A 13,818-nucleotide genomic window follows, 5' to 3' on the forward strand; every position below is an offset into this window, starting at 1 on the left:
GGTTTCAATTTATTATTTTTTCCTTTTAAAGATAAATTTGTTAATAAATAATTAATAAATTATAAAGAAAACTCAACTCGAAATGTGATTTACCTTAAGGTGTAGGTAAGTCAGGATTCTTCATTTTCAACAGAGTATTAATCATTTAAAAAACCATTAATTTTCTGTTTAGAAAAATTTTCGCAGATTTACGATTATTATTGAAATACCAGCTTTTATAAAATAATCATTTTATATTTAGAAATTTTTGTTTTTAGGTGTGTATGTGTGTACACCTATATATTTACAGTCTGTGCAACGAACCATAAACCAAAATGGCGGCAAGAGCACTTGACAGTTTGTGTTGCTTTCAGTTGTCATTTGTTTTCGCGCTCGTGAACCTCGTGCTGTGCACCGTGTGATTATGTGAACAAGTGCATAGAAACACTATTATCAAAATACACACTCGGTGAGTAAAATATTGGATAATTTCTCCTATTCATACAATTCGTGTTAAACAATTTACAAAGGGTGAAAAAAAGTCAATTCTAAGAATTCTAACGATTTCCAAGGTGCAAGGATCAGGTATTTTTCATTATGTTCCTCTTAGGTATATTATATTGGAGAAAAGATTTCTCAAGTTCCTATAATAAAATAACTTTCCAAAATGTGATCGTCAAAATTGAATTTCGAATGTTTTGTCAAAATTCACGACACGTATCGAACTTTGACAATATAAGTGTATGTAGAATTTCTTTATTTGATTAGAAAACTTTTATATAAATCGATGAGACACTTGGTTGAGGTTTGCTCTCATTATTCTCTTTCTTTTATTTTTCACTTACTGAATAATTTTTATTTTTAAGCAATATTGTTAAAAATGTTCAAAATCCTTATTATTCTTATAAAATGACGCCAAAACAAAATAGTTGTAGGTTATGAAAGAATTTTTTTGGTTTTTAATATTAAATAAAATACCAAATTTTATCTACTTCGACTTTTTTTTCTATGCAGTTTAAATTTTGACATTTTTATTATACGGTAATTTATTCTTGTCTTCAATTCGAAAAAAAGACTTATTGTATTGACTTTTTTTGCACTGAAGTTTTTAATGACAAAACTAAAGGTAAATGTACTGTAAAGTGATATTTATTTTTTTTATAAAATATGTACAGTGTACATAACAATAAGCCTGGAGTATAGATAAAAGAAAAAGCATACAGGATATATGTAAACACAATTTTCATGTCAAATTATTCCGAAGTCATTCTGAAATTACTTAAAATTGGTGGATAGATATTTTTAAAAATGCAATCACATGCGAAATAGTAGATAATTGTAGGGATAAATCCTCTAGTCAGCATATTTAATTTTGAGCAACTTGAATATTTTTTGTGTCAATTTTAATAATAGTAATAATTTTAAAATAATTTAATAATAGTTTTTAGAAATTTCATTTTATTTTTGATTTTTTCGGAATAATTTGATTTATTTATTCTCGTATTTTCTCGATTCAGTATAGTTTATCTCTCTTATAATGCACTATTGAAATAATTTCACTTTTTAGATAATTTTTCTTGTTCCTAAAGTCTCGAACGTTCAAATAAACGACTGCTTTTTACTTTTCTTTATTTTTATTATTATTATTTGTTTTTCTTTTATTACTCAGTGCTTCCGAAATTATTTCAGTTATTTGTAATTTGACATATTTTTGCTATATTAATCAATATTTTATTTTTTAAACTCCAAATATTTTTTTGTTAATTTATAGAAAATAAATTTCTTTATATTTTTAGATTTATTTTATTTTTAACTTTAATCTAATATTTTTACTTTTTTACAAAAAAAAAAAAAAAATTTTAGAAAACTCATATGAACGAAATTTTGTTTCTAATTTAATGTTTTTAAAAATAACTAATAAAAATAACTAAAATGGAAAAACGATGAAAATTCAGGAATTATTTAGTTAAGAATTATTTTTTAGACATGCAAAATAAATTTTTTAATAAACAAATTGAAAGTGGAAACAAAAATATCGGAGTTCAAAACTTTAGAAACAAAAATTTTCATAAAACATTTTTCTAAAATTAAAAACAATTTTTGTCAAAACTGTTAAAAAATAAGTCTTTTTAAATTATCTAGAAAAAAAAATTCCATAAAATTACAAAGCGTTTCTAAAACGTTTGTTTTTTTTTATAAATAAATGTTTCTGACCTCTTTGAGTTAAAAATTGTCAAGATAAATTTGATGAGAATAACTAATACCAGTTATTTGTATTGTTCTTTTTATAACAAAAGAGAATATAAGAGGAAATGTATTTTTCTCGCTTCGTAAAATCGAATTGACTTGACAAGGTGACAGTACCGCAATTTCTGAACGAACGATTTATCTTTGTCAAAAAAAAAAAAAAAAAAAACTTGAATCGCAAACTCACGTAATGAACAATAAGAAAATATCAATTTACAAACAATAATAAAATAACATAGACTTCAGAGTGATAAAAAATTAAAGAGAACGAAATAGAATAAGTAAAATGGAAATTAAAAAACAAAAATTAAAATAAATAAATAAAAAAGATAATTATTTTTCTTTTTTAATTTTTTCCATCATCTTTCAAAAATCGAAAAAATTTCTTTATAAATTAAATTAATTAAAGAAATTAAATAAAAATTGAAGGAAATTAACTAAATTAAATTAAACAGAAATATATTCTAAAATTCCAGTTTCAATAATACTTTCACCAATAACGAATTTAACAATTATTAATGTTTCATTTTATGATTACTATTTTATCTTTTTAGATTACCCGTGTGTTCTGCTTATAATCACGTCAAATATAATAAAAATCGATAAGTCATCATTTACTTTGAGTCATGCTATCAAACATAAAATATACATATTTTTATATCAAAAATTGTTTGTTCAATCGTGTTTCTATTTTCTCCGAACAGGTATTATACTTATTTAAATCATAAATGTAGAGAAGAGAATTTTTTTTTAATAGGAATCACTTAACACCAATGTTGAAATATAAGACGAAAATCTTTTCTAATTCCGATGCATTTGTCATAATTTGCAATTCATAATTTATTGCAATAAATTATGTATGAATGATAATATAATATATGTAGAGAGAAGAATCACAATTCTCAATTCTGATTTAATATTATTTCTGTCACATGAATATATGTTTTTTTAATACAATTCGCAGAAACAGATTTTTTAGGTTCTATTTATGTAAAAAATAGGAAACTAATTATAAAATTATTATTTGATACACTGAGGAAAAATGTCTTTCTTTCTAAATCTGAATCACGATGTCAAATTGAGACAAAAAACGATTTGATTTTTTTGTCTCAATTTTGATATCTGCAGAAAAATTGTGATTATGTCATCTTTTGGCAAATGAAACAGTGCCAATTTGTTTATTAATTAATGAATTAGCAACAGTAGTGATTAATTTTTAGTCAGAAATTAGTTTTTCCAGAAATTAGTTAATTAGTTAATTAGTTTTTGAAATCAGTTCATAATTTTAGTTTCTGTTAAATTACTAAAAAAAATTAGAAGATTTATGCGTCAACACATAAAGCAAAACCTAAAACAAAACGAAAAACGTAAAATATTAATCGTAAATCGTAAATAGTGAATAGTAAATCTAAAATCGTAAATGTAAAATTGAAAAATTTAATAAAATGTGAATGAAATACCAAAATTAATGTGCATCTATTCGTAGAGTGTTCCTACGGGGGTATTTTTAGAGAATCTAAAATTTTAATTCCAAGAAGGGTTCTTTCCCCTGCCAAAATAACTAGGTCCTGTGGCGCAACGGATAACGCGTCTGACTACGGATCAGAAGATTCCAGGTTCGAATCCTGGCAGGATCGATTAATTTTTTTTTTTTTAAATCAAAAACTGCTTAATTTTTTCCTTGTCTAGTGTTTTTTTCATTCAATTCAAATATTTGCTTGACTATTCGCGATCTTGTGTTTATAAAAACAAACAATTTTTTTAACTTCACTCTCATTTCATAGAATTGGATTTTTTTCTCTTTTTTTTAAATTGATTATTATTTAATACAGACGTATGTATATAGTATTTAGTTTAGCTATAGGTATATAAAGAAGCCGAGTAAGCATAAATGTGTTCTATTTTAAGATCAAAACTATTTCTATATACATACCGAGGTTAAAACTGCTGTACAATATATTATAAAATCAAAAAGTCATTGGCATTTCTTCTCAAGCTCTAAAAATGTGTCTGCAAATATTTGATTTTTGTATATGGAATTTCCGAAATAGAATTTAATCAACTAGATTCATCTTTAAATGTATTAGACATATGTAGTAATTAGTAAAGGAATTTAATTAAAAGTTGATAGAACAGTTTCACTAATTCATTTAGTGAATTAGACGATTAGCAGTTTGTGAAATTTGTCTTAATAAATTGATTAAATTTTACTAACAATAAGTCATATTCTACTAATAAAAATAGAGAAAAATCAATCATGAAAATTACTAATGACAATATTTACAAATTTCTTTCAAATTTTTCGAAAACATCAATAACTTCTTTTTTAAATAAATATTTAATTATTATTTTTCCATTGGAAATAAAATTATTCAAAAGATTCAAATTTAAACTTTTTTGAAATTAAACAACTTATAAAAAATTGTATGATCAGGACCCTAAAGTTTTGAACGTTCATTTGAACGAAATTTTTTTTTCTTCATTTAACAAATTTTTCTCAATAATCCTGTTTAGAATAGTAAATAAAACAAATATCAATCAAAAAATTCCAAAAATATTAATATTAAGGGTGAAAAACCACCCTTAATCAAATAACCCATATATGCATAATAATAAATTGCACAATATCACTACTATGCGTTCGGATATTTTTCTAACAACAATTCCAAAAATTCTCTAAAAATATACCAATCAATTTCCAAGAAGTTAGAATGCTCGCTCGGACCCCCAAAACCCACCCCTAATTTAACATACTTAAAAATAATATATAAAAGCCCAAAAGCGAGAGAATGCGTTCGTCTTTCTTTCTGAAAATAATTTTAAAAATTCCCTAAAAATATACCAAGCAATTTCCAAAAGGTTAGAATGCTCGCTCGGACCCCCAAAACCCACCCCTAATTTAAAATACTTAAAAAAAATACATAAAAGTGCAAAAGCGAGAGAATGCGTTCGTCTCTCTTTCTGAAAATAATTCTAAAAATTCCCTAAAAATATACCAAGCAATTTCCAAAAGGTTAGAATGCTCGCTCGAACCCCCAAAACCCACCCCTAATTTAAAATACTTAAAAAAAATACATAAAAGTGCAAAAGCGAGAGAATGCGTTCGTCTTTCTTTCTGAAAATATTTTTTAAAATTCCCTAAAAATATACCAAGCAATTTCCAAAAGGTAAGAATGCTCGCTCGAACCCCCAAAACCCACCCCTAATTTAAAATACTTAAAAAAATACATAAAAGTGCAAAAGCGAGAGAATGCGTTCGTCTTTCTTTATGAAAATATTTTTAAAAATTCCCTAAAAATATACCAAGCAATTTCCAAAAGGTTAGAATGCTCGCTCGAACCCCCAAAAATCACCCCTAATTTAAAACAATTAAAAATAATATATAAAAGTCCAAAATCGAGAGAATGCGTTCGTCTTTCTTTCTGAAAATATTTTTTTAAATTCCCTAAAAATATACCAAGCAATTTCCAAAAGGTTAGAATGCTCGCTCGGACCCCCAAAACCCACCCCTAATTTAAAATACTTAGAAATAAAATATAAAAGTCCAAAATCGAGAGAATGCGTTCGTCTTTCTTTCTGAAAATATTTTTTAAAATTCCCTAAAAATATACCAAGCAATTTCCAAAAGGTTAGAATGCTCGCTCGAACCCCCAAAACTCACCCCTAATTTAAAATACTTAAAAATAATATATAAAAGTCCAAAAGCGAGAGAATGCGTTCGGCTTTTGATCTCAAAATATTTTTAAAAATTCCCTAAAAATGTACCAAGCAATTTCCAAAAGGTTAGAATGCTCGCTCGAACCCCCAAAACTCACCCCTAATTAAAAACAATTAAAAATAATATATAAAAGTCCAAAATCGAGAGAATGCGTTCGTCTTTCTTTCTGAAAATATTTCTAAAAATTCCCTAAAAATATACCAAGCTATTTCCAAAAGGTTAGAATGCTCGCTCGAACCCCCAAAACCCACCCCTAATTTAAAATACTTAAAAATAAAATATAAAAGTCCAAAAGCGAGAGAATGCGTTCGTCTTTCATTCTGAAAATATTTCTAAAAATTCCCTAAAAATATACCAAGCAATTTCCAAAGGTTAGAATGCTCGCTCGAACCCCCAAAACCCACCCCTAATTTAAAATACTTAAAAAAATACATAAAAGTGCAAAAGCGAGAGAATGCGTTCGTCTTTCTTTATGAAAATATTTTTTAAAATTCCCTAAAAATATACCAAGCAATTTCCAAAAGGTTAGAATGCTCGCTCGAACCCCCAAAAATCACCCCTAATTTAAAACAATTAAAAATAATATATAAAAGTCCAAAATCGAGAGAATGCGTTCGTCTTTCTTTCTGAAAATATTTTTTTAAATTCCCTAAAAATATACCAAGCAATTTCCAAAAGGTTAGAATGCTCGCTCGGACCCCCAAAACCCACCCCTAATTTAAAACAATTAAAAATAATATATAAAAGTCCAAAATCGAGAGAATGCGTTCGTCTTTCTTTCTGAAAATAATTTTAAAAATTCCCTAAAAATATACCAAGCAATTTCCAAAAGGTAAGAATGCTCGCTCGGACCCCCAAAACCCACCCCTAATTTAACATACTTAAAAATAATATATAAAAGCCCAAAAGCGAGAGAATGCGTTCGTCTTTCTTTCTGAAAATAATTTTAAAAATTCCCTAAAAATATACCAAGCAATTTCCAAAAGGTAAGAATGCTCGCTCGGACCCCCAAAACCCACCCCTAATTTAACATACTTAAAAATAATATATAAAAGCCCAAAAGCGAGAGAATGCGTTCGGCTTTTGATCTCAAAATATTTTTAAAAATTCCCTAAAAATATACCAAGCAATTTCCAAAAGGTTAGAATGCTCGCTCGAACCCCCAAAACCCACCCCTAATTTAAAATACTTAAAAATAAAATATAAAAGTCCAAAAGCGAGAGAATGCGTTCGTCTTTCATTCTGAAAATATTTCTAAAAATTCCCTAAAAATATACCAAGCAATTTCCAAAGGTTAGAATGCTCGCTCGAACCCCCAAAACCCACACCTATTTTAAAATACTTAAAAATATTGTGTAATTGTCTAAAATTGAGATTCCTTAAAAATATACTATTTTCTAAAATTTCTCATTATATTAAAATCACATATTTTTTTGGTGGATATGGGACTGCCATATAGTATTGCTGTTTCAGCCATACGCAGCGTAGAACGGCCATATGTATGTGAGAGGCAGTAATATGTATGTGGAGAACACCAATACTGTATTTTAATGGGAATAGCAATACAGTATTGCTGTTTCAGCTATACATCCTAACCATGTACTTGTATGTCAAAATTGACGTTGTCATTTTTTTCAGTGAAATTTTTTTAAAATTTAATTATATTATCAATATTTTCACTTGTATATCTTTGAAAATTTAAATGTGTATGTCAAATAATTGCAGTAAATTTTGATTTTGTAGTCTATAATGTGAGATGAATTTTGTCGAGAAAAGCGGATAGGAAAGTCAAAAATTGTAGTTAAGAACAAGCAACCATCGGGTTTTTTCGGCAAAGCTCGGCTCTGTAGTCTCTCTCTCTGTCTGCACTTGCGCATATACACCGAAGGAAAGGTGTCTTGCATGGAATGAATGAAACGCTTTTTATTGCTCTCAAGTCTTAGATCGACGGGGCATTATTTGGGATGAATAATTGTAACTGTAAAAAAAAATATTTTTAACCGAATTTTAGATACTAATTTTTAATGATTATAATTCGTTCCCGAATTTCTGATTCCTTATATTTATGTTTGTGTAAGTTTAATTGTATATGTAATACACAAAAAATACATAAAATTTGTAATAATGAATTAAAAATGAGGCAGGGAACTGAACTGAGATAGCAGAGAATGAGAGACGAGGAAAGGAGGCGGCCGTCGAGTGTCGACAGAGATAGTATTTCGTACTAGGTTCTACTTCGGTAATATTCGGCGTCGCTCGACTGTTGTCGACTCTGAAGCCCCGCCACACTCCCCAGAAGTTAAGAAGGTTAAGAACATAGACATATAAGAATAGACTGCGCGAGTTTCATGATTCCCATGAGAGGAGCAAGCCGGTGGTATGAAAAGAGACGGATAGAGCGTAAGAACTCTCTTTTTTCTCCCTCACTCCAAAGCATGCCGTGCGCTAGAAAGAGTCTGACAATCGGTTCTTCTGCTCTATCCGTCTCGGTCGAACGCATTGATGTCTCTTTCTATATCACAAGCTGAATTTGAATCCTCTTGCGCAGTCTATTCTAATATGTCTATGGTTAAGAACGAAAAGAAAATCTTCTACGCTTTCAATAATCAACGTATTTCTAAATCTTTTGAAGAAATTATGTCTCTGTACTCCACCCTATAAACAAGTATATTAAAATTAGTTTTAATTCTTAGTTTGTATTCATAGAGGGCATATAATTATCAATTTAAATTTACAATTTATAAATATTTATGCATTAATTTGTGATACATAAAATTTGTAGTAGAAATTAAAAAATAAGTTTTAATAATATTAGGTATAAATTTCATTAAATATTTAAGGCCGATTTAGAATGCAATAGTCTTTTTTTGTCTATGTTGTTTAAAAAAATTTTTCTTTAAAAACTTTAAAAAATCTATTACATCTTAATAAAACAGTATACTTTTTTAAATTAAATAATAAAATTAATGTTTTTAATATGAAATTTTTTTCTTTTCCTTTACTTTTAAAAAATTATTATAATTTCTCTTCATTAAAGAGAACAAATAACAGAAACTTTTTTCTTTTTTTCAAAATAATTTTTTACTATCCATTGTACAAAATTTTTCTTCTCTCTTTAATGTTATAATTTAATTACGAAAAATTAATTTGTATTATTTATGAATAGAAAAACACGAGATTGGAATATTTTCCGTTTTCCTGAGCTTAATTTGAGCTGCCGGAAAGTAAAACCACATATAAAATTTCCACAGGCGTTTGAGTTGGTCTCTGAAGGTTGACAAGTCGATTATGATAAAAAATAATTTTTGAATTCACTTCCTTACACGGAGAAAATTTATTCCTGAAATTTTACTGAATTTAGTTCGGTAAAACTGGGATGAAGTGTCAAAACAGTAATTTTTCAAGAACTAGACTGTAAAAGAAATTGCATTGAAAAATAATGTAAAAATCATAAAGCTCACGATACATGTATTAGCGCTTCACTTACAGTTCGGTAAAACGTAAGCCAAGTGCTCGCTACATTCATATTTATTGAATAGTTCGGTAAAACGTAAGATAAAGTCTTCGGTAAAACTGACGAGTTGCAATGTATTGAATAGTTCGGTAAAACGTAAGATAAAGTCTCACCGCTTGTGAGAAAGATTCAAATTAATAAACTATCGTTGTACAAAATTAAAAATTATTTATATTAATGAATCATTTCTAACTATATTCAAGGTCAATTTATGAAATATTTTTAAATTATGCTTTTTTTATTATAAAGAAAAATGTTTAAATTTGTATTTAATGGAATAAAACAATAATTTATGAAAATCCTTATTATTCTCAAATTTTTGTGTTTAAAATTAAAAATATGCATATTAAAAGTGCAAGTATTAAATAATAATTGTGAGGTATTAGAAAGCGAAAAGGAAATAAGCAAGTCAGCAAGAAGGAAATAAGCAAGTAAGAAAGTAAGCAAATAAGAAAGTAAGTAATGAAGAAGGAAATAAGCAAGTAAGCAAAGTAAGAAAGGAGGAAATAAGCAAGTAAGCAAAGTAATCAAGAAGGAAATAAGAAAGTAAGCAAGTAAGCATATAAGGAAGTAAGTAAGCAGAAAGGAAACAAGCAAGTAAGCAAGAAGGAAATTAGGAAGTAAGCAAATAAGTAGGTAAGCAAGTAAGCAAAGTAAGCAAGAAAGAAATAAGCAAGTAAGTATGCAAATAAGAAAGTAAGCTAGTAAGCAAGCAAGTTATTTCCTTTTTGCTTACTTGCTTACCTACTTATTTACTTACTTACATACTTACTTATATGTTTAATTGCTTACTTATTTATTTCCTTTTTGCTTACTTACTTATGTTTACTTGCTTACTTACTTGCTTTCTTGATTGCTTGCTTACTTACTTACTATTATTCATATTTAATTAAAATGAATAAATTATATGTTAAAAAAATAAGTATGTTATTGCCATTTTATATTTTCTTTTTACATGATTTAAAAGCATTTATTACATATTTGGCAATTAATAAGTGTTTAAATTTTAAAATAATGAATTAATTGAATTTTAATTTAAATAATAATAAAATGATTATTAATTAAGTCTAAATAAGTTGGAAAAATCAACTATTAGTGTGAAAGTCTTACATTTGACTGCGGGACACTTGAAATAAAGTATTTTAATCCAGAAAACTAAAACTTTAGGCAAGTCAAGGAAGTTTTATCGAACTATTCCTGAAAATTAACACTTTCGGCAAGTCAAGAAAGTTTTACCGAACTATTCCTGAAACGTTAGTGCCCATCAAGGAGGTATTTATTTAATTTACATTAAACGTTCATTTTCAATTTTTTTAAAACTTTTACAGTACTAGTTCTTAAGGAATAAAGAACATAATAAACATAATAAACATTAGATTTTAAATATTGTTACCAAAAAAATAATATAAAAATTATTAAAAATTACGATTATGCTACTTTATCCCAACTTTATTGAAAAATTCGGTAAAATGTAAGGAACAAATTTTCTCCGTGTATTGGAAGTTGTATTGGGCATCATTTTTCTTCTTTAAAGAAATTGATAACTTACCATTTTCAAGAAAAATGAATAAAATGGATTTTTTGAAAACACATTTTTAATTGAATTTTTTACTTCAACTTGATCTAAAACATAAAGTTATGAATATTTTCTTTTGATATTTATAACGAGTATAGTTTAAACTGCTTATCTATTTTCTGACAAACGCGCGCGAGTCAGGAGTCTAGGTTGTTTATGTATAGCCGCTCGCGTTGGTCAGAAAACAGTCTTTTAATAATATTTACAAAACGGTTAATTCTAGAGTGAAACTACTAGGCAAAAATATTTATTACACCTTAATGAACATTTTCTTCACTGGAAGTTTTCGACCACTAAAAATTTTTCAGATAAACGAAGCTCTCGAACATTGTAAGTAATAATTTTGACAATGTGTATGATAAAAATTAATAACTTTTTTTAAATAAAATATTTTACTTTCTTCCAAAGTTTGTTATTTTAAAGATAGTTTAAACTATACTCCCTGAAAATATAAAAAGAAAATATTCATAACTTTATGTTTTACAGCGAGTTGAAGTCAAAAATTCAATTAAAAATGTGTTTTGAAAAAATCCATTTTTTTCATTTTTCTTGAAAATGGTAAGTTATCAATTTTTTTATGGAAGAAAAATTATGTGGAATCCAATTTCCAATAAGGAAGCGATTTCAAAAATTATTTTTTCTGATAATCGATTTGTCAACCTCAACCATCAGAGGCCAACTGAAACGTCTGTGGAAATTTTTTGTGTGGTTTTACTTTCCGGCGACTCATTTTTTAATTCACAATTTTAATGAAAATATAGAACAATCTTCATAATTTCAATTTTTTTGTTACAATACCTACTTTTTAACAAAACTTAAATTTTTTATTGAAAGAAATGAAAAAAACTATCATGATTAATATTAGACAATTACAATGTTTATTACAAAGTATTATTTTTTTCAAAAAGAAATAAGTTTGGAATAAGTAAACACGATTTCCTTCGCCGAATAGCATCTCTGCTAGTGCTTAAAGAAAAGCGAAAAAGAGGCTCACGGACAAGAGCGAAAGTCTGGCATATGATTGTGGGAGTAAGCAGTAAGCATGTTGGAAGGAGAAATTCTACCGCGAGAGTGGGAGCCGTTTGCCTCCGTTGTCTGCCAGAACAGCTGGTTACAGAGCGGAGTGGGGAGACTTGATTTTGTCGAGTCTTCGAGAGGCACGATGCTCAAGAAAGTCCCGCGTGAAGGAATCGAGAGAATGTAGCCTTCCCCCACCATGCGGCACACGTTGATTGTTGAAAGCGCTGACGATTCTCCTTTCACTTCGCGGTATATGTGAAAGTGTCGAGGCTTTGAAGCCGACAGAAGTCGAGCTTTGACGAATATACTCGAAACAGGACACAATATAACTTGAGTACGTTCGGCACAGCTTGGCTCAGCTTCGCGTTTTTAAAGTCGCTGAATTGTCTCAGTACCAACTCGCTTTAATAAAATGTTTATATCTTCTTAAATTTTTATATTTTTAAAAATATTTTAAAACAATTATTGAAGAATTTTTAAATCTGTATTATATGATTAAAAAAATTTAAATAATTGTCAGAAAATTCATTAAAATATTTGAAAATAATTATTTAAAAAAAATTAGGAATTTAAAAAACTAATTAAGTTTTTATAAAATTTTGAAAATATTTGATTACTATACAAATGCTGAAAACAATTTTTATAAAAAATTTAAATTTAAAACATTGTGAAGTACACAAGGAATTTTATAAGAGTTTTCGAAAATAATTGAAATTTTGAAAAGAATTTTAATAAAATTTTAGAAAATAATTAAATTTTAGAGAAAAATTTATAAAGATTATTGAAATTTTGACGAGAATTTTTGTAAATTGTTGAACACAAAATAAATTTCTGCGGAGAATCTTATTAATTTTTGAAAATAATTGGATTCTTCAAATGAATTTTATTAAAATGTCTTTTCAAATAATTGAATTCTTTTATGAAATTTTATTGAAATAGTAGGGGAACATAGTCTAGGTCGGCCACCTTTTTGACTTTTGTTTATAACTTTTTTTTAAAAAAGAATTTGGACAATTGAAGTATATGCCCAGCAAACACGTTACGTAAGTGTTACATAACAAATAAAGCACCTTGTTATGTCTCACTGTGACAATATTGTTATGTAACAACTACATAATGAGATAGTAACAATATTATATAACACTGTTACTGAATGGTGATATAATAGTTACGTAATTTTTTTAAATAACTATTATATAACTGTGTGATATATTCATTACATCACAGAGTGATAATTTTTGTCTTGTTAGATTGTTCTCTAATTGTTACATAACTGTTACGAAACTGTGTGACATAACAGATACATAATTTTGTTATAATTAATAAAGTAGGTTACATTATTATATCACACTGTGACAATATTATTATGTAACCATTATATAATGAGATAGTAACACTGTTATATAACACTGTTACTGGATGGTGATATAACAGTTACATAATTTTTTCAAATAACTATTATATAACTGTGTGATATATTCATTACATCACAGAGTAATAATTTTTGTCTTATTGCATCGTTCTCTAATTGTTACATAACTGATACGAAACTGTGTGACATAATAAATACATAATTTTGTTATAATTAATAAAGTAGGTCACATTATTATATCACACTGTGACAATATTATTATGTAACTATTATATAATGAAATATTAACACTGTTACTGGGACGTGATATAACAGTAACATAGTTTAATAACATACGTATTATACAACAATGTGATACATTCTTTTAAACTGCACTTAAATAAATAATAGGC

The 13,818-nt window shown here is 27.1% G+C and overlaps 1 protein-coding gene and 1 non-coding gene across 3 annotated transcripts in view; both read left to right on the top strand.

The window, feature by feature from the left end:
• Positions 1-295: 295 nt before the first annotated feature.
• Positions 296-13,818, top strand: part of LOC122501232 — a 52,833-nt gene continuing 39,310 nt past the window's right edge. Inside the window, exon 1 of one of the 2 annotated variants that reach the window (XM_043610543.1) lies at positions 296-448. The gene's annotated coding sequence lies outside the window, so the exon portion shown is untranslated. The remainder of the gene's footprint in view (positions 449-13,818) is intronic. The other variant, XM_043610547.1, reaches the window with a different exon arrangement.
• Positions 3,791-3,863, top strand: Trnar-acg. Its single transcript has one exon. It is a non-coding gene; the product is annotated as a tRNA-Arg (tRNA).

Source organism: Leptopilina heterotoma, unplaced genomic scaffold (genome assembly GCF_015476425.1).
Source record: "Leptopilina heterotoma isolate Lh14 unplaced genomic scaffold, ASM1547642v1 Lhet_206, whole genome shotgun sequence".
NCBI classification, from domain to species: Eukaryota; Metazoa; Arthropoda; class Insecta; order Hymenoptera; family Figitidae; genus Leptopilina; species Leptopilina heterotoma.